This window comes from Schistocerca cancellata, chromosome 2, assembly GCF_023864275.1.
Source record: "Schistocerca cancellata isolate TAMUIC-IGC-003103 chromosome 2, iqSchCanc2.1, whole genome shotgun sequence".
In the NCBI taxonomy this organism is placed as follows: domain Eukaryota; kingdom Metazoa; phylum Arthropoda; class Insecta; order Orthoptera; family Acrididae; genus Schistocerca; species Schistocerca cancellata.
This window is the reverse complement of record NC_064627.1, coordinates 277,015,228-277,037,570: the sequence shown is the minus strand read 5'-3', so window position 1 is coordinate 277,037,570 and position 22,343 is coordinate 277,015,228. Positions and strand designations below refer to the sequence as shown.

Sequence of the window (22,343 nt, the reverse complement as noted above, 5' to 3'; positions counted from 1 at the left end):
AACTACATAGATTAATTGCAAGATCTTGGAAAACAGCCAATTTCCACAATAACATTAGTGACTGTAACTTTCAACTGCATAAATCCAAAGAATTGGTTACTTAGTGTTACTTGAAGTTAATTTAAAATTCGGAGTCACTGATTTAGCATAACTAGAAAAAAGCATATCGCAATAAGAAATTGAACTTTATTTGCACTGCTTAATGAAGTATCCACAATGAACCAACTTTACTACAAACTTGGGTGAAAGGTACAGAACATTTTATCCTCAGCAAAGTGATCACAAACTTTAGCAAGTATGTACACAGCTATGCTTCCTGTGAAAAATTAACACAATAGATGCCTTTAAATGATATTTATAGTCCCCCCTCCCCCCCTCACCTGCAGGTGTTCAACTCTTTTCCCAGCATTACAGCTGCAGTTTTAATAAGAAACAAGTTAATAGCAACCGGCAGTAAATAGAAAAGCCATGAAAAAATACTAATCCAGCCAGCTTTATTTAATGTGTTATCTCTATGGGAAAAACTATGAGGTTAAGTGACTACAATTACAGCAGTTGTAATGAAAAAACGGAGTAGCCTATGATATAGCAGATATAAAATTAGCATTCTATGGCAATAAAATGATTATGTCTATTACAAATAATGAGGATTATAACCCTAAACTACTTTTCCATTACCTTGGACATTAGTGCTCAAGTTCATTTGTGTTTACTTCACTATCAGCTAACAATACAATGTCATGCTATATAGACCAATTACTGGAGACAGTTGATGTCACCAACATGAAAACATTAGCAAAATCCTACAAACTAATACGATCTCCAAACAAACCCATTATGCAGAAAAAATAGAAGTAAAAACCATATGGAACATTATAAAAAGTGTGACAAATAGGAACATAAAATCTGAACAAGCAGGGACTCCACAGTCCTCTTGTAATGGTTTAGACAAGAATAATCAAAAAGTTGCAGCTTCCAGTTTTTAACAGCTTTTTCCCCTGTACCTGAAAGACCAGGAAATCATAACAAACACTCTCCCACAGAAGACGTACTAAATCACATGCAAACCACAACAAATGCAGCACTTCTTTTCAAAGGCACAATTCCTAAAGATATTGAAACAAATCATAAAATTATTTAAAAGTTCTGGATATGATGGAATGTCAACTAAGATTTTAAAATCATATGCAGACTTAATCAGTCACAAGTTATGCTGTTTATGTAACCAGACAATGAAAACTGGTGCATTTCCAGACAGACTGAAACATACAACAGTGATGCCTATCTACAAAAGTGGGGCAAGGAATGTACATCCAATTATTGGCCCATCTCCTTGTTGCCAGTGTCTCAAAGGTGTTTGAGAGAGTAGTTTATGATAGGATTTACGGCCATATGACACAAAAAGGCTAACTGACATCTACACAGTTTGGCTTTCGTATGGAATTCTCCACAAAGAAGGCTATATTTAGCCTAACAGATGAAACTCTAGGAGAATCAAATGTCAGAAGTTGTTCAATGCGGATCTATTGTGACCTTGCTAATGCTTTCAACTGTGCCGATCATAACACACTGCTAAAAAAGCTTCCACACTATGTTTATCAAAGACAAATCTTTGATGTTCCCATAATCTTATCTACATAACAGGAAGAAAAAGTTATCTTAATGGAGGCAAAACTCAGACAGAGAAAATGTAAAATGCAGAGTCCCCAAGGCTTGATCCTTGGGCCACTGATTTTCCTGATCTGCATTACTGATCTATCAGTTACAATTAATGACAGAGCAAAAATAGTAATGTTTGCAGATTATCAAAGTAATCTGATCAAGGGTTCCAACTCCACATTGCAGGATATTGCCCTACAGTCACTAACTAAGTAAACATTATACAGTTTCACACAGTAAATAAAAAATTCCTAGGCATCCAGAAGAACAAGTAGTTATGATGGACACAGCATCAGCTGGTCAAAAACTTAGCACAGTGTGTTTTGCCCTGAGAGCTATTTCTCAACTTGCTAACAGAGAAATATTGCTTTTGTCCTAATATTTTGCATATTTGCAATTCTGTGCTCTTCTGTGGTATTATTTTATGGGGAAATACTACAGGCATTCAAAAGAGCCTTCTAACTACAAAAACAAGCAGCGAGGTGCATATGTTGGGTCTCTTGAACATCCTGCAGAGGTCTCTTTAAGACTCTCATGATATTTACTGTTGCAAATCAATATATACACTGACTGATGTTTGTAACCGGTAACAAGAAATTATTCCAGAAAAACTGTTTCATCCACAAGCACAACACAAGACAGGGGGAAAATTTCCACCAAGGCTCTGTAACTTTGACAAAAGTCCAGGCTCTGTAACTTTGACAAAAGTCCGTAGTGGAGTAACTGAGTCAGGGATAAAAGTATATAGCAAGCTTCCCATCAGTATAAAAATGGAAATTGATAACATGCAGGTATTCAAAAGGAAACTAAAAACATCTTTGAGAGAACAAACTTATCATAAAATGAATGAATTCCGAGAGTAATAAGGCATCCTTTTGAATAAAAATAGAGGAAATAAATTTTAACTCACATCATGAAGACAAAATTGTGTACGTCTAATACAAATTATAGTGATGAAATGTAAATTTATTCATATCATAAGTTAAAATGTGTTCTGAAATTTATTCTACTCCATTAAGAATTAATTTAAACCTACTTATGCGATGAAGATAAGAATTTTGTATTTTAACTTAAACCATAATCACAAAATGTAAATTTCATTATTTATTTGTGGCACTGGGATAAAAATGCGTATTTCCATTCATTCTGCTATCTTAAGCATTCACTTGAACTTACACCAGTAAAATACAGGTTGTAATATTATCCACAATAAATTGTTCATAGAAAATAAGTAATTGTATGATATATAAAATGCTCACATAATTTTGTATTATTTCTCTTGACATTTCCTATATTACTAGTACACCCTTTGTACAATCTGTAATCAACAGGACCAAATAAAAAAATCAAATCAAATTCACATAAATAGGTGTTTTTAGATCAGGAATGTGTACACAAGAAACACAAAAAACTTGGAAATATCCGAACACAGTAACAAAATAGTGGTTTTATTCAGGAATGTAATCCTAACTATTGAATGTACAATAATGCAAAAAAAGTTTGTGGTGATGCATTTGTTGGCTTCATCAACTCTCGAAAAAGCTATCACATCAAACCAAGTCTAATTTTTGGGTTACCCTACTGTTCAGTCTCTTACTGCAATCGGTAAAAATAAAATTCGAAATCAAAAAAGTCTAGTATACAGCACAATCCAAGATACTGTACCCTTTAATGGCTTGTCATCTCCATTAGGCTTACATTGGTCACGTAAACAACATGCTCCAAGCCACTACCCGCAAGGAATGACATATTGAAAACAGAACATATGACTGAAATCTATAACTGAAACATTTCAAAGAATAAAACAATTTCTTACACAGTCTTTGTGTAAACTCATGAAGTTTACTAGGTTGCTGAAAGAGCTGTGTATTTAAACAGACTAGTGCTTTGGACTGAACCAATGTTGCTTCTGCCAGTACAGAAGTGTCAAATAACGATAGATTTAAACATCCATACAAATATAAACTTACAGAAATGAGTCTTTCAGCAATTCGAGCTGAATATAATACACTCCAAATCATTCAATCCTTTAGGTACCTATTCTGGTTTGTATCCACTAAACTGATTTTGATAAGCCTTACAATCACATAATATTATTCCCAATAACACAACACTCAAAGCCTTATCACTTGGCAGTTTCCTTTAATAGCTCCGTAAAACTGAACACACTACCTAAGTTTTGGAAACTAGGTTTACACACATAATCAAGAAGCCTCTTTGATAATATGTTCCCAATCTTGCACTCATCTAAACAGATTTTGCTACAATCCCTGCATGTCACTTCCAATTAACTAACATATACCACCTCGCTGAGCATTACTGTACGGGAGAGAACTCAACTGTGACAACAGCTGAAACTAACAAGGACTACACACACTACTGGTTGCTCGAAAAAATTTTGACATAATACCACGAAATGGAAAAATATGAACTGTCAAATTGGAATTACAATGTTTCCAGATACATGGAAACCTCATATTCAAGCAGCATTCATAAAAATCAGCAGAGTCATAAGAAGTTAAAAAAGAAATATATTATATTAAGCCACTTTATAAAATAGAAATGTGGAGCTATTTTGTTAAAGCTAACAAACAGACACAACTGTTTACTAAAGGAAGAAATTATAATCACAGCATAACTGAGCAAATACTGAAAGTGACATCACAATGGTGAATACATCCAATCAAAATAACATGTAATGGCTATAAATGTCCACACACGATGTGGATTTGAAGTGTCAACAATTATGAAACTGAGGAGCTGCTAGAAACGTTTTCTTTTTTGGCGTTCTTGAGCTCTGCAACTTTATCCTTAAGTGACTTGTACGCGTTTATCTGCACAGAAGAGTAAGAGAATACGAAATTAACTAGCCTATCTTTCTGGTTTGAAATTGCAGGTATGATTATATAGACCTACTGTTTTTACATTTACATACTATTGTGACTGTCATGTTATTTCTAATATTACTGGAACAGCTTAACAGCACATTAGTTCCTTCATAATGTTTCCCAAGAATTATCATTAGCACATTTAATGCAGAGTGTGGTAGGTACTGCAGGGAACCTCATACTAATATGTCATAAGGCACAAAACCTTTAATACATCACCACGGTGTTGTATTCAACTAGTGTTTTATGTATGTGAATGTGTTTTCTTCTTTTTGCCAAGACTATGGGAACTATAAAGGCAACGTATTATAGTAAGAAATAGCTAGACATCTTAATGTATCCCAGATTACAAAATTGTTACGAGGTTCCTGTGCAGTGATATTTTCTATTACGGTTCACATGATGAACACTTGACAAGTCGTTGAATTGCCGTGCATAAAAATACAATCATATCCTGGGCCCGGTAACTGAAAATACGCCGTGTGATACCTAACACGTTCGCACGATACTCGCACCATGCTGGAATGTTAAAATTAAAACGCAAGAAACTAACATTTCGCATTTGTACATCAATAAAAACCAAAACGATAAACCCTCACGTTGAAACATTCCAGTTCGTATACAATTATTTAACATATAACCTCCGTGGATGCTGGTGCCCGTCCAAGGTATACGCATATCATTCAAAAATGATATGCACAGCACACACTGCACATTCAGTAGTGATGTCAAACACCTCTCCACAATTTTCTGTTATATATTCAAGAAAAATGAAAACGCTACAGAGCCGTGTTCACTAATAAACCGTACGTAATGTGAGTGCGATTTTGTTGCGACGTAAGATAAATGAGTAATGACGAATACCACAAATACTCTGAGTGCATTGAGAACAACAAACATCATTTTCACGGTACTCACGTTTCTAATGGCCTGTTGGTACTTTAAATATCCGACACAGAAATCCAAACGGTTATGAGAATTCTAAGCATTTCACAGCCTCATTTTCGTACTTCTTTCCTCCGTCATATCACCTTCGGAACTAAAAAGTCAGAGTGTCTTCATGGGAGAACACCCGATATGCTAGCACAATGGTCTGGGATTCCCCTACATCAGATATTAATGATTTTATTTCTTCATTTGTGCTCAGAAAGCATTCCCTTTGCAGACTTCTTTTTTTTTAAAAAAAGTAATCATGATTATCCGAAAACAGGAAATAATTCATAGTAAAAGAAAAAAATATTTGCCCTACACAGACAGTAGTATCCTACACCAACTTTACCTTCAGTCAATCAAGAGAGGACTATTTGTGTAAAAAAAACTTGTTTTCATTTACATATATAGTGTAAAACGTCAATTTTGATAACGGTTTAGGATAAAAGGGACTATAAATTGGAAGTTTTTAATAGAACGACATACAAGTTGACATTGGACCAGAAACATAAAACGAAGTTGCGTTGGCAGTATTTCGCTGCATTATTCTACAGGTATGCCCACACTATGCATCTTTCCTCGTGCGCAGCTGCAGACGCACGGGAATAAAAGGGTATCCACAAAAGTTTGTGTGAACATCGCATTTACGCATGGGCGTTTTGACGTCCACACGTTGCGTAATTGCACAAGCAGTTTGCTGTGGATCCCCTTCTTTGCTGAGAGCTTGTACTGCGTTTATTGCGATGAAAGGAAGTCGAAAAAGCGATTATAAGTAAGAAATGTCGAAGGTATGAGAAATACAAAGTGACGACAACGTTTTGTATGCAAATTTCAGAAACAGGTCACAGCGAGATTTTTGAGTCTCTGCTTGGGAAATTGCAGTGACAAGGCTGGCATAACATTTCGTTAGATAGTTGTCGGCGACTTACATACAAATCCGAACTATTTATTTCGCTGTTCATAACAGCATTTCAGTGATTATTCCTGAATTTGAGTAATACTCAAGGTAAGTTCTTAGTCGGTATGCGCATCTGTATTTGATTTCATATAAAAATTTTGTTAACAGATCTCAAATCATGAAACATTGTATGTGTGAGGGTAATCCCAAAAGTAAGGTCTCCAATTTTTTTATAAGTTCATAGATCTGTTTATTTCTACACTAATTTACATCAGTTTACATCTTTAACATTTAGCTATTTTTCGACATAATCACAATTTCTGTCGATGCATTTTTGTAGACGCTGTGGCAGTTTTTGTATGCCCATGTCATAACAGCTCACCGCCATGCTGTTCAGAAAGTTATGAAACTCTTCTTTCACCTCGTCGTCGGAGCTGAATCACTTTCCGGCCAAATGTTCTTTTAACCTAGGGAACTGGGTGCCAAGTCAGGGCTATAGGGTTGGTGGGTGATTTTGTTCCACTGAAACTGTTGCAGGAGATCAACGGTTTGCCGAGCGATGTGTGGGCGAGCATTGTCATGGAGAATGTGTACGCCCTTGCTCAACATTCCTCTTCTCCGGTTCTGAATTGACCGTTTGAGTTTTTTCAGAGTCTCACAGTACCTGTCAGTGTTAATTGTGGTCCCAGCGATTCAGCTCCGACGACGAGGTGAAAGAAGAGGTTCATAACTTTCTGAACAGCATGGCAGCGAGCTGGGATGACATGGGCATACAAAAACTGCCACAGCGTCTACGAAAATGCATCGACAGAAACGGTGATTCTGTCGAAAAATAGCTAAATGTTCAAGCTGTAATCTGATGTACACCATTGTATAAATAAACAGGTCTATGTACTTATAAAAAAATTGGAGATCTTACTTTTGGGATTACCCTCTTAGATTAACATTCTCGGACTCGACAAATTTGGGAATTTTATAGACGCCAGAATCCTCTAGACCTGAGGTTACGCTGTTCTAGTTTGTATTTTTTTGCATCATCAAGGTCCGTCATTCCCATTTCTGATAATTTGTTGAGGAGTTACACATACCTCATCATATGTTTTGTTCAGATAGCATGCCATCAGCTGGAGTGCCATTAAGTCGCCATAGCGGTATTTGTCCAGTTTTCATACATACTTTTCATAAATTTCTGTTGTATTCTTCTCTGTTATCCTACTTCAAAACTTACGGTATCTTACCCTTTACAGTAATATGAGTGGAGACTTTTTATTTAATACTTGACGCTCCAGGCATAACATCTCAATTTTTACTCAAATAAAACTTAGAGGTGGGATCCTATATGACTTTTATTTGTCTCTGATCATCTATGAATTTAATCTTACTTTTCCATTGGAGTGAACAGACACTTGCACATTAATCACTCGACAGCGTTAGCGCAGAGTTGTCAGCGCTAACAGGCAAACAACACTGCGTGCAATAACCACAGAAATCTATGTTGGACATACAACGAACGCATCTGTGAGGACAGTGTAGCGAAATTTGGCATTTTATGGGCTATAGCCCCAAACGACCGATGCGAATGCCTTTGCTAACATCATGACATTGTCTGCAGCACCCCTAATGTGCTCATGACCATATCGGTTAGATCCTAGACGACTGGAAAACTGTAGCCTGCTCAGATGAGCCCCGATTTCAATTGGTAATAGCTGATGACAGAATTCGAGTAGTGCATAAACTTGGCATTGTGCAAGCTGGTAGCAGCTCCATCATGGTATAGGATGAGTTTAAATGGAATGGACATGGTCCTCTGGTCTAACAGAACAAATCATTAACTGGAAATGGTAATTCTCGGTTACTTGGAGACTATTTGCTGTCATTCATGGATTTCATACTCCCAAACAGCAATGGCATTTTTATGGATGACAGTGCAGCATGTCACCAGACCACCATTGTTCACGACTGGTTTGAAGAATATTCTGGACAATTCCGGTGAATAATATGGCCATCCAGTTTGCCTGTCATGAATCCTATCGAACATTTATGGGACATAATCTAGAAGTGCACAACAGAATCCTGCAGTGGCAACACTTCCTCGATTATGGAAGGCTATAGAGGCAGCATGGCTCAGTATTTCTGAAGGTGACTACCAACAACTTCTAGAGTCTATGCCATGTCGACTCATGGGTGCATGTTTTTCGGTAAGTCCTGCTAACAAAATGTGCCTACCCACGTGCGAACCCAATGTTCCTTAATCGATTCTATGTGCATTTTGTGTTGTTAACATACTCGTCCACCTACTTGCAGTTATCCACTCGAGTGGCTGTAAATTCACATAGTAATCCGACTTTTCTTGTAACGCCACTGTCTTCAAATGCGTTCTGTAACTTGTCCCAAACTTCTTTTGCCGTTACAGCTTTCTCCATGTGTATGTAGTTCACTGGACCAATCAATAATATCAGCTTTGACCTTGCCTTCCGGTCCTTATTTGGTAATTTTGCTCGCGGACTTCAGTGCACAATTCACTACATCGCATAAATCGTCCAAGTGTAAGTATGCTTCCACAGCAAATTTCCAAGTGGCGTATTTCTCACGACCTACAAGTTTCTCTATTTGGGGTATTTGTGTCGCACTCATTTTCACAATTACTTTCATTGGTAGTAAAGACAGTATTAAACTACTCCGCAGTCAGCTCGTTACGGTAGCTTTCACTACACACTTCTAGGAGTATTCCAACAATATGTCAAAATACATAGTTTATCAAAAAGAATCATCTGATTAGGCACATCTGTATTTCTGAAACTAATGAATATATACAATTAATTTTGTTTTTTGATGAATGGGAAACTCAAAAAGTTTTTTCATACCTTTTCATTAGTGTTCAATATGCCCCCCTCCTGTTGGTAACCGAGGCACATAAACAGAATCCTTTATAAACCCCACAAGAAATAATCACATACAGTCAGGTCCCGCGATGGAGTCCAGTACAATAAAGCTGAGTCATTTGGTCCAGTGTGACCGATCCATCATTCAGTTATCCTATACACACAACTGCAGATGCCAGTGTAAAACTAGAGAGTTTGCAATTCCAACAGTACATTGTTCACGCACACATCTCAAATAATATAATAATTACGATTTTTTTCAAATCAGATGATTCTTTTTGATACACATTGTATTCATTGTGAACGCCTACCCTGTTGGAACTAGCGCAGCGCAGAGAAATAGTAATTCTGAACACAAAAAAGCAGGAATAAGTCAATCTATATTTTAAAATCTATTAGATACAACAGCGCATATACGAGGGGCGTTTGTAAAGTCTGTGCAAAGTCCGAGAGATGGCACCACCAGCGCGTATCGAGGTCATGTTTAGTTAGTAGCATCTTTGGATTGGAAAGAAGGCTTACCACGTTTCAGCCATATTTGTCTATTTCTTTGTGTTCGGCATTCGTGTGAATCAAGGAAGTCGAGTGATTGTCAAAAAACGGACGAAGAAGAATTTCGTGTGGTGATTAAACATTACTTTATGAAAGGCAAAACGCCTCAAGAGACTAAAGAGAAGCTTCATAAACAATACAGTGACTCTGTACCTTCGATTAGAACAGTTTATAAATGATTTCAAAAATGTCAGAGTGGCCACATGGGCAAAAATGATGCTGAACGTTCTAGACGCCCTGTGGAGGTTACGACTCCAGAAATCATTGATAAAATCCATGATATGGTGATGGATGACAGAAGAGTTAAGATGCATGAGATTGCTAGTGCTGTGGGCATCTCGAATGAATGGGTACATAATATTTTGCATAAACTTTTGGACATGAGATAGCTATCCATAGGATGGGTTCCGCGATTGCTCACATTGACCAAAAACGGAATCGGTTGAAGTGTTGCAAGAATGGTTTGCCGCTTTTCAGGAAGAATCTGAAGGCCTTTAAGCGTCGTTTCGTCACTGTGGATGGAACATGGGTACATTATTATATTCCTGAGACCAAACAATAATCTAAACCATGGGTTACCGAGGGAGAATCTGCACCAAAAAAGATGAAGACCAGTTCTTCGGCCGGAAACGTTATGGCGACTGTTTTTTGGGATTCGCAAGGGATAAACCTCATCGACTATCTGGAAAAGGGTAAAACTATTACAGGTCCATATTATTCATCGTTATTGGACCGTTTGAAAACCGAGCTGCAAGAAAAACGCCGGCGATTTGGGCCGCGAAAAGTCCGTTTCCATCACGATAATGCACCAGCACACACTTCAGCAGTTTTGGTCGCAAAATTAATGGAAATAGGAGTCCAACTCGTTTCACGTTCCCCCTATTCTCCAAACTTGGCTCCCTCGGACTACTAGTTGTTCCCCAATTTGAAGAAATGGCTGATGGGGCAAAGATTTTATTCAAACAATGAGGTGATTGCACCAACTAATAGCTATTTTGCAGATTTGGACAATTCCTGTTATTCGGAAGGGATCAACAAATTAGAAAGGGTTGGACGAAGTGTATAAGTCTAAAACGAGACTATGTCGAAAAATAAAAAAGGTTTACCCCAAACACGTAAGTGGTTTTTTTCTTTTTTCCACTGACTTTTCAAATGCACCTCGTACAATCGGTAGTAAGGTAGCACCACAGAGTATCCAAAGCAGTCATAGAGGTCTATTACACTCCATGCATTACACTTTGCACAAACACGTTCACATACTAAACTACTGTTCATATGTGTTGCCGTCTTCAGTCCAAAGACTGGTTTGATGCAACTCTTCATGCTACTCTACCCTGAGCAAGCCTCTGCATCTCCCAGTAACTACTGCAATCTACATCCCTCTGAATCTGCTTACAGTATTCATCACTTGGTCTCCCTCTAAGATTTTTACCCTCCATGCTTTTCTCCAGTACTAAATTGGAGATCCCTTGACACATCCGAATGTATTCTACCAACCAATCCCTTCCTCTAGTCATGTTATGCCACAAATTCCTCTTCTCCCCAATTCTACTCAGTACCTCCTCATTAGCTACATAATCTACACATCTCATCTTCTGCATTCTTCTATAGCACCATATTTCGAAAGCCTCTATTTTCTTCTTGTCTAAACTGTTTATTGTTCCTGTTTCACAGCCGTACAGGGCTACACTCCATACAAATAGATTCAGAAAAAACTTCCTGACATCTCAATCTATACCCGATTTCAGCAAATTTATCTTCTTCAGAAACGCTTCCCTTGCCGTCGCCAGTCTAAATTTTATATCCTTTCTACTTCAACCATCCTCAGTTATTTTGCTGCTCAAATAGCAAAACTCATCTACTACTTTAAGTGTCTCATTTCCTAATCTAATTCCCTCAGCATCACCTGATTTAATTCGACTGCATTCCATTATCCCCGTTTCGCTTTTGTTGATGTTCATCTTATACCTCCTTTCAAGACTATTCATTCCATTCAACTGTTCTTCCAAGTCCTTTGCTGTCTCTTTCAGTATTGCAATGTGATCATAAAACCTCAAGGTTTTTATTTCTTCTCCCTGGATTTTAATTCATACTCCAAATTTTTCTTTGGTTTCATTTACTGCTTGTTCAATGTACAGTATGAATAACATCAGGAAGATGCTGTAACCCTCTCTCACTCACTTCTCTACCATCGTTTCCCTTTTATGCCCATCGACTCTTATAACTGCCATCTGGTTTTTGTACAAATTGTAAATAGCCTTTTGCTCCCTGTATTTTACCCCTGCCACCTTCAGAATTTGAAAGAGACATTGTCAATAGCTTTCTCTAAGTCTACAAACGCTATAAACATAGGTTTGCCTTTCCTTAACATCACTTCAAAGATAAATCATAGGGTCAGTATTGCCTTGCTTGTTCCTACATTTTTACGAAATCCAAACTGATCTTCCTCAAGGTCGGCTTCTACCAATTTTTCCATTCGAGTGTGAAGAATTCGTGTTAGTATTTTGCAACTGTGACAAATTAAACTGATAGTTCGGTAATTTTCACGCCTGTCAGCACCTGCTTTCTTTGGAACTGGAATTATTATATTCTTCTTGAAGTCTGCGGATATTTTGCCTGTCTCATACATCTTGCCCACCAGATATGAGATTTTGGTCGTGGCTAGCACTCCCAAGGCTATCAGTAGTATGTGTACTCTGAAGAAATTTGAGAAGATTCAATATGGGCATGTGTTTGCACTGGACAATTATTCCCTCCAATGTAAATTGGAAAAGGGGAAACTATGGCCATAATTTTTCCCAAGGGCATGCAGCTTTACTGTATGGATAAATGATGATGGCGTCCTCTTGGGTAAAATATTCCGGAGGTAAAATAGTTCCCCATTCAGATCTCCGGGCGGGGACTACTCAGGAGGATGTCGTTATCAGGAAAAAGAAAACTGGCGTTCTACGGATCGGAGCGTGGAATGACAGATCCCTTAACCGGAAGTGTAGATTAGAAAATTTGAAAAGGGAAATGGATGGGTTAAAGTTAGATATAGTGGGAATTAGTGAAGTTCGCTGGCAGGAGGAACAAGACTTTTGGTTAGGTGAATACAGGGTTATAAACACAAAATCAAATAGGGGTAATGCAGGAGTAGGTTTAATAATGAATAAAAAAATAGGAGTGCGGGTAAGCTACTACAAACAGCATAGTGAACACATTATTGTGGTCAAGATAGACATGAAGCCCACGCCTACTGCAGTAGTACAAGTTTATATACCAACTAGCTCTGCAGATGATGAAGAAATTGAAGAAATGTCTGATGAGATAAAAGAAATTATTCAGGTAGTGAAGGGAGACGAAAATTTAATAGTCATGGGTGACTGGAATTCGAGAGTAGGAAAAGGGAGAGAAGGAAACATAGTAGGTGAATATGGATTGGGGCTAAGAAATGAAAGAGGAAGCCGCCTGGTAGAATTTTGCACAGAGCACAACTTAATCATAGCTAACACTTGGTTCAAGAATCATGATAGAAGGTTGTATACATGGAAGAATCCTGGAGATACTAGAAGGCATCAGATAGAATATATAATGATAAGACAGAGATTTAGGAACCAGTTTTTAAATTGTAAGACATTTCCAGGGCCAGATGTGGACTCTGACCACAATCTATTGGTTATGAACTGTAGATTAAAACTGAAAAAACTGCAAAAAGATGGGAATTTAAGGAGATGGGACCTGGATAAACTGAAAGAACCAGAGGTTGTACAGAGTTTCAGGGAGAGCATAAGGGAACAATTGACAGGAATGGGGAAAAGAAGAACAGTAGAAGAAGAGTGGGTAGCTCTGAGGGATGAAGTAGGTGAAGGCAGCAGAGGATCAAGTAGGTAAAAAGACGAGGGCTAGTAGAACTCCTTGGGTAACAGAAGAAATATTGAACTTAATTGATGAAAGGAGAAAATATAAAAATGCAGTAAACGAAGCAGGCAAAAAGGAATACAAACGTCTCAAAAATGAGATCGACAGGAAGTGCAAAATGGCTAAGCAGGGATGGCTAGAGGACAAATGTAAGGATGTAGAGGCGTATCTCACGAGGGGTAAGATAGATACTGCCTACAGGAAAATTAAAGAGACCTTTGGAGAAAAGAGAACCACTTGCATGAATATCAAGAGCTCAGATGGAAACCCAGTTCTAAGCAAAGAAGGGAAAGCAGAGAGGTGGAAGAGTATATAGAGCGTCTATACAAGGGCGATGTACTTGAGGACAATATTGTGGAAATGGAAGAGGATATAGATGAAGATGAAATGGGAGATACGACACTGCGTGAAGAGTTTGAAAGAGCACTGAAAGACCTGACCTGAGTCGAAACAAGGCCCCGGGAGTAGACAACATTCCATTAGAACTACTGACGGCCTTGGGAGAGCCAGCCCTGACAAAACTCTACCATCTGGTGAGCAAGATGTATGAGGCAGGCGAAATACCCTCAGACTTCAAGAAGAATACAATAATTCCATTGCCAAAGAAAGCAGGTATTGACAGATGTGAAAATTACCGAACTATCAGTTTAATAAGCCACAGCTGCAAAATACTAATGCGTATTCTTTACAGACGAATGGAAAAACTGGTAGAAGCCAACCTCGGGGAAGATCAGTTTGGATTCCATAGAAATATTGGAGCACGTGAGGCAATACTGACCTTACGACTTATCTTAGAAGAAAGATTAAGGAAAGGCAAATCTACGTTTCTAGCATTTGTAGACTTAGAGAAAGCTTTTGACAATATTGACTGGAATACTCTCTTTCAAATTCTATAGGTGGCAGGGGTAAAATACAGGGAGCGAAAGGCTATTTACAATTTGTACAGAAACCAGATGGCAGTTATAAGAGTCGAGGGGCATGAAGGGGAAGCAGTGGTTGGGAAGGGAGTGAGACAGGGTTGTAGCCTCTCCCCGATGTTATTCAATCTGTATATTGAGCAAGCAGTAAAGGAAACAAAAGAAAAATTCGGAGTAGGTATTAAAATCTATGGAGAAGAAATAAAAACTTTGAGGTTCGCCGATGACATTGTAATTCTATCAGAGACAGCAAAGAACTTAGAAGAGCAGTTGAACGGAATGGACAGTGTCTTGAAAGGAGAATATAAGATTAACATCAACAAAAGCAAAACGAGGATAATGGAATGTGGTCGAATTAAGTCGAGTGATGCTGAGGGAATTAGAATAGGAAATGAGACACTTAAAGTAGTAAAGGAGTTTTGCTATTAGGGGAGCAAAATAACTTATGATGGTCGAAGTAGAGAGGATGTAAAATGTAGACTGGCAATGGCAAGGAAAGCGTTTCTGAAGAAGAGAAATTTGTTAACATCGAGTATAGATTTAAGTGTCAGGAAGTCGTTTCTGAACGTATTTGTATGGAGTGTAGCCATGTATGGAATTGTAACATGGACAAGAAATAGTTTGGACAAGAAGAGAATAGAAGCTTTCGAAATGTGGTGCTACAGAAGAATGCTGAAGGTTAGATGGGTAGATCACATAACTAATGAGGAAGTATTGAATAGAATTGGGGAGAAGAGGAGTATGTGGCACAACTTGACAAAATGGAGGGACCGGTTAGTAGGACATGTTCTGAGGCATCAATGGATCACAAATTTAGCACTGGAGGACAGGGTGGAGGGTAAAAATCGTAGAGGGAGACCAAGAGATGAATACACCAAGCAGATTCAGAAGGATGAGGGTTGCAGTAAGTACTGGGAGATGAAGAAGCTTGCACAGGATAGGGTAGCATGGAGAGCTGCATCAAATCAGTCTCAGGACTGAAGACCACAACAACAACAACATGTAAATTGTCCAACTGACTGCTTCCACACATTTCTCGTCGTTATTTGGTCGAGAGAACATCGATTGTGTAGTGTGTTGTATGCATCTAGATGTTGAACGACAGCTGAAAGAGACTTTTGCTGGTTCTCTAGACCTTGGTTGACTTTGTAATGTAGGAGGATGATTTGGAATATGTGATATCACTGAAATCGGTATTCATGAGTGGAACTAGTCGTTTCCATTACTTTTTCGAGTTTTCACATAAAGATCTTCACAGAGGAGATACGCTTCTAGTCACCCAGTGGTTTGAAGCATGTTCTGCCTCGCTGCACCTCGCTAAATATTCAGGTTTCTAGATAAATTATTTCCACTTTTTATCTTTGGAATTATGAAAGCGATATTGCTATGTGCTTGATATTAAGAATTATCTCTTAAATGGTATGATATTTTGGCAAAACATGTGAAAATAATTGTGTACTTCTAATCCCAGTGTGTGGAGATGTATGTGGGAACCATGGCAGTAAACAAGCAAGCAAGCAGGTCAGGACCGGAAACAGTAACGCCCTTGTGCCGAGGGTAACCAACACAGCCTTTGTACAACAGTTCCGAGGGTGACCATTGTCCATGGAAGGCACTCGGATTGCGCATCAGGCCAGCATGTGTGAGGGGCAGTTGACTCATGACCGCTCGCTGAAGTTGATGACCGACCACCCTTGAGGGAAATATCTAGTGCTGCGAGGAATGTGCGGAGCATGTCCTTATGTATGTTTTGAGACTTGACTGTCTTTGTAATATACATACGGGTGTCTGGTGGTTGATAGCCATATGCAGGACGCAGAAGTCATTAATTTGTCTGGTGCAGAATACGAATAGTGTTTACTACATCGATATGGTACATGATATAGCCAAGTTGGAGATCGGTTTCACGCTGAAAAAAAATTCAAGCTTTGTAAGAGCTGTGTAATTGAGGAAGTGTCTTTCCATATTTCATTATCTGTAGACCATTTTTGCATGGTTTAATCGTCAGTGCAGTATGGCTGCTGTATGCTTTTTTTCAGTCCGTATGAAACAGTTTTGCCACTGACTGTCTCGTCTGCGAAAAATGGAGGAAGATGCTCCCACAACAGCAGCAGAAGCAGCTTGGCAGGTAAATTCAGCAAGAGCCAATCAGAATGCTCCATTCACAAGGCATCATTTATACAGGGCACAGGAGCCTCTACAGACTGGTTCGAACAACATATTTATGGGAAGTTCTCTGAATGCAACATGAATGCTAACATGATGTCTTCTTCATTCGAGTGATCAGAGACATGCCCAAGTACACCATCCACCTCTGGTGGGATGCTATCCCTCATCCGCCATTGTGGATTTAGAGCATCTCCAGACCAGCAGCTGTAGGACATCAGAAATTCACCGAAAATTCCAACCATTTTTCTCGTCTGTAAACCAATGCTTCGAATTCTGTTTGTGTAATTGCTCTGATACTCCCGTCTGTGCTTGGACAGCAGTCTATACTTCGATAAGTGAGGAAAATAACGTCACTGACTCCACCAGCAGTAAATATAAAACTAAGCCCAATCACTGTTTCAGAAAAGTGATGAATGCCACACTTGCTATAGGACTCCGAAATTTGTCTCTGTCAGTGCCTTCAAACAAGCAGCTATAACTCGAAAAGTGTTGAGCGTCCTGTTAAGAGTTACACAGATATTTATTTCAACTTACAAATATCATCGTTCTGGCGTGAAAAATCAGACATTGCAGATGAGATCGGTTCTGAGATCTCTTTCTCACAAAAGCGCTGTGAAGTGTCTTAGGGCGATTTCACAAGTGTGCAGCGATCTTTTTAGATTACATGTTCGAGTGTGGCGGTATACATTGCAAAATTGAAGCAAACTACTGTGCAGAGATATCTTTTGAAAGTATATTTAGACATATTCAGCTGGATTTAGTAACTCCCGAAGCAGCCTGTTCTCAGAGACAAGGGTATTTTTCACAAAAGTGCCCCAAGTGTCTCTGGGATGGTTTCACAAGTGTGTCGCGATCTTTTTTTAGAGTCATTGTTCAAGTGTGGCTGTCGTGGTATTCCTTGGAATAAAACGTCTAATTGTCTAAATATTCTCTCGCATATACAAAGCATTTTCTCTTTGTGCAGTGGTACATTTAGTTCCTGTGACATTTTCAAGTTATGTATGTGACAATATTCTGCAACACCAGATCTAATATCTCCCGAAGCAGCTCATGTTCAATGACAAAGTGCATCTGCACACTGGGGATGGGAAAGAGGAGGAGGGCCATGGTTTCTAACACCTCAGGAAGTGCTGAGTGCGCAGTTGCGCAGCTAGCGCGTGGTCGTGCCATGAGCCGGAGCACTACCTGCCCAAATCTCTGCACTCGTTGGAAGAGGCCCAGCCAGAGTGGGTGAACATCTTGCCCCTTGCACATCGGATGACTGACTGATCGGACTTTTATCGAATGAGCTATGGTTACAGCAGACGTATTTATCAACATTAGTTGTAAAGTGTAACTTAGTCCCATCCTGCTGCATCTTTTCTGAAACATACTCATATTCACCGAATTTAATTGCTATCATCATAGTCCTCACATGCATTGTTACAGCTAATAAACTCTTCCTTCTCCAGTACAGACATCTCATTCACTGAACACAGTAAACAATTATGTCCGTCCTCCCAGTCCAGCAGGTAGACACAGACTGTGTCCCTTTCCCCCCATTTTTCCCCGAGACCGTCATCTTGAGCTGGGTCATGGGAGGGGAGAGGGGGTGGGATGGCAGTGCCCTCTGGTCGTTGTGTTGTGAACTAGGTCAGTTGGACTCCAGACATCATAGTGAACACACTGGATGGAGCTACTGCTTATGACAACTCAAATTCTTTGAATAAACAATGCATACAAAATAAAGACTTATGCCCATCCTATCTGACAGCCTAGCACAGATGGAGTCCTTTTCCTGCCAATTTGCAGATGGGGAGGGTGAGGGACAGGGGAGGGGAGGCGGAGGGGAGGGGTATTAGGTTAATGGAGGTAGCCCAATTGACCTATTTTTCCCGCCAAAATTTTAACTTCTCCCATGATGTCACTGTGATCTTGCCACATTTATGGCCGCCATATGGGATCCGCCATCTTGAATAAATTTCACAAAAATGCAGAATGGCGTGACGCCAGGTTTGCCCTATTACAGAGAAAAAATGTATCACATGCATCTACAAATCTTGCATTTTGATGGTACAAGCAATGAAATAGATACATTAGCAGCAGATCTAAGGAAAATGCACAAAAATATTAAATTCACAGTTGAACATGAATCTAATAAAAGCATTAACTTTCTTGACCTGAAAATTTGCAATAGTAACAATAAACATCAATTGAGTATTTACAGAAAACCTACCACCACAGATGTCAGTATTGGCAACTCATCTTCCCACCCCCACCAATAAAAAATGGCATATTTCAGAACGATGCTACACCAAATTAAAAAAGTACCAATGAGTGACACAGACCAACAAAATTAAATCAATATAATTAAAACAGTTGCTCATAATAATGGATATAAACCCACAATAATAGAAAAACTCCACAACAAAATGCAGACAAAAAAGAAAGATCCATTTCACAGCAGTCACTTCAAGCCAAATCAGTGTGCCAAACCTAAATATGCTACTCTCCCATACATAGGCCCACTTTCATACCAAATAGCAAACTTATTTAAAAAGAAGAAAAATATCACAATCAGCTTTTCCACAAACAATAAATTACAACAAAAAGTAATCCATGATGTAAATACCTCCAAGAGTCCCTACTGTAAATCAGGAATATACAAACTCAAATGTGATACAGGCCCAAAATTCTACATTGGACAGACAGACAGAAGTTTTGAAATCAGATACAAAGAACATATTGATGCTTTAAGACTTGGTAACTTGAACAAATCAGCATTTCCAGCCCATATTACTGAAGAAAACCATTCAGTGGGAAACATTGAGGACAACTTAAAAATTTTGCATCTAGAAGAAAAAGGAACCACTATGAATTTATTAGAAGAATTAGAAATACACACACACAAAACCAGCACCCCAGACTATATCCTTAACGAACAAACAGAGATAGCTAACACCCCTTTCCTGAAAAATTTCCAAAAATTACTTTCCAGCCTCCAAAGCAAATAATATTAGTACACCCATCTGCAGATCAAGTAGCAAATTTATATGTTACTATAATTCTCATGATGCTAAATGTAATTAAATAATTTAATAATATACTATTTTACCTATACAGTTATAAAAAAACTTTGTAATTAATTTAACAACAACAACTCAAAAATTCAATGTCTCTGTACTAGTGTAAAAGGCATTACAGTTGCGTAAATGAATATATGATCGATGATCCTTTCCAAACATAGGACAGCATCATCAAATGTTACGACATATCGTAGCATCAATGATACTCATATGTTTGTAAGCTCTTTGTATGTATCAAAACATGTGGTGCATGGTAGAAATCTTCTCAGTGACAAATCTAAAGTGTACAGTTAGAACAATTTATGTGTGCAACAATAAGAATGCAGTGGGAATGCATTTACATCTGTTGGACGAATGTTATGGAAACAAAGACTCCAAACCGACGTTTCAGGTAAATCACATGCAACGAAAATCGGTAATGCAACCATCTGTGTGTGGCGTGTTTATAATTATGTATTATTTATATTTTAGGACAATTAATCTGTAAAAAACACACCACATGTCATAAAGAAAGCATGTAAACCATCTGATAATGAATCATAACGATTCGAAACCGGTAACGGTACCGTTTGAATAAAGGAACTGAAAGTAAAATTGGGGCTGGTTGCTGTCCTAACACCATCAACATTAGTCTTCAAACAACAGCCACCGTCTCCATCATGTCATCATATGACAAAATTGCACCAATCAGTGTCCGTTAGGTTCTCCACACATGCCCCATCCACTGCCATATCCTCTCTACTTCGACCATCATAAGTTATTTTGCTCCCCTAATAGCAAAACTCCTTTACTACTTAAAGTGTCTCCTTTCCTAATCTAATTCCCTCAGCATCACTCGACTTAATTCGACCACATTCCATTATCCTCGTTTTGCTTTTGTTGATGTTAATCTTATATCCTCCTTTCAAGACACTGTCCATTCCGTTCAACTGCTCTTCCAAGTTCTTTGCTGTCTCTGATAGAATTACAATGTCATCGGCGAACCTCAAAGTTTTTATTTCTTCTCCATGGATTTTAATACCTACTCCGAATTTTTCTTTTGTTTCCCTTACTGCTTGCTCAATATACAGATTGAATAACATCGGGGAGAGGCTACAACCCTGTCTCACTCCCTTCCCAACCACTGCTTCCCCTTCATGCCCCTCGACTCTTATAACTGCCATCTGGTTTCTGTACAAATTGTAAATAGCCTTTCGCTCCCTGTATTTTACCCCTGCCACCTTTAGAATTTGAAAGAGAGTATTCCAGTCAATATTGTCAAAAGCTTTCTCTAAGTCTACAAATGCTAGAAACGTAGGTTTGCCTTTCCTTAATCTTTCTTCTAAGATAAGTCGTAAGGTCAGTATTGCCTCACGTGTTCCAATATTTCTATGGAATCCAAACTGATCTTCCCCGAGGTTGGCTTCTACCAGTTTTTCCATTCGTCTGTAAAGAATACGCATTAGTATTTTGCAGCTGTGGCTTATTAAACTGATAGTTCGGTAATTTTCACATCTGTCAATACCTGCTTTCTTTGGCAATGGAATTATTGTATTCTTCTTGAAGTCTGAGGGTATTTCGCCTGCCTCATACATCTTGCTCACCAGATGGTAGAGTTTTGTCAGGGCTGGCTCTCCCAAGGCCGTCAGTAGTTCTAATGGAATGTTGTCTACTCCCGGGGCCTTGTTTCGACTCAGGTCAGGTCTTTCAGTGCTCTTTCAAACTCTTCACGCAGTGTCGTATCTCCCATTTCATCTTCATCTATATCCTCTTCCATTTCCACAATATTGTCCTCAAGTACATCGCCCTTGTATAGACGCTCTATATACTCCTTCCACCTCTCTGCTTTCCCTTCTTTGCTTAGAACTGGGTTTCCATCTGAGCTCTTGATATTCATGCAAGTGGTTCTCTTTTCTCCAAAGGTCTCTTTAATTTTCCTGTAGGCAGTATCTATCTCACCCCTCGTGAGATACGCCTCTACATCCTTACATTTGTCCTCTAGCCATCCCTGCTTAGCCATTTTGCACTTCCTGTCGATCTCATTTTTGAGACGTTTGTATTCCTTTTTGCCTGCTTCGTTTACTGCATTTTTATATTTTCTCCTTTCATCAATTAAGTTCAATATTTCTTCTGTTACCCAAGGAGTTCTACTAGCCCTCGTCTTTTTACCTACTTGATCCTCTGCTGCCTTCACCTACTTCATCCCTCAGAGCTACCCACTCTTCTTCTACTGTTCTTCTTTTCCCCATTCCTGTCAATTGTTCCCTTATGCTCTCCCTGAAACTCTGTACAACCTCTGGTTCTTTCAGTTTATCCAGGTCCCATCTCCTTAAATTCCCACCTTTTTGCAGTTTCTTCAGTTTTAATCTACAGTTCATAACCAATAGATTGTGGTCAGAGTCCACATCTGGCCCTGGAAATGTCTTACAATTTAAAAACTGGTTCCTAAATCTCTGTCTTATCATTATATATTCTATCTGATGCCTTCTAGTATCTCCAGGATT

At 38.7% G+C, this 22,343-nt stretch overlaps 1 protein-coding gene across 2 annotated transcripts in view; it reads right to left on the bottom strand.

Annotated features, from left to right (window-relative positions):
* The window catches only part of LOC126161612 (NFX1-type zinc finger-containing protein 1-like), a 251,498-nt gene extending 245,882 nt beyond the window's left edge, over positions 1-5,616 (bottom strand). Inside the window, exon 1 of one of the 2 annotated variants that reach the window (XM_049917566.1) lies at positions 5,466-5,616. The gene's annotated coding sequence lies outside the window, so the exon portion shown is untranslated. The remainder of the gene's footprint in view (positions 1-5,465) is intronic. The other variant, XM_049917567.1, reaches the window with a different exon arrangement.
* Between the last annotated feature and the right edge of the window lie 16,727 nt (positions 5,617-22,343).